Genomic DNA, 307 nt, shown 5'->3' with positions numbered 1-307 from the left:
GGATAATAGCCAGTATAGGTCAGTCGGTCTGGTATGCTAAGCCCCAAGTTGCATAACATTGATAATAATTGAAGGTATTCGAGAAATTGATAAATTGGTATTGAAATTGATAAAAGGTACCGACAACAGAAAATTTGTCCCAAACTGTCTTCATTCGTGCAGTTTGTGCATCTGCAGGATTGCAATTATTCAGAAATATTTTATCTCATAGTGTCAATTTGAGGTTTACAATGAACTTTTTGTCTAAAACGATCCCACAAAGTTGACCTGCACTAAATTTCATTTTCAGATCATCATTAAACATTAT

This window comes from Penaeus monodon, chromosome 20 (genome assembly GCF_015228065.2).
Source record: "Penaeus monodon isolate SGIC_2016 chromosome 20, NSTDA_Pmon_1, whole genome shotgun sequence".
NCBI lineage: Eukaryota > Metazoa > Arthropoda > Malacostraca > Decapoda > Penaeidae > Penaeus > Penaeus monodon.
Note: the sequence above shows the minus strand (reverse complement) of the source record.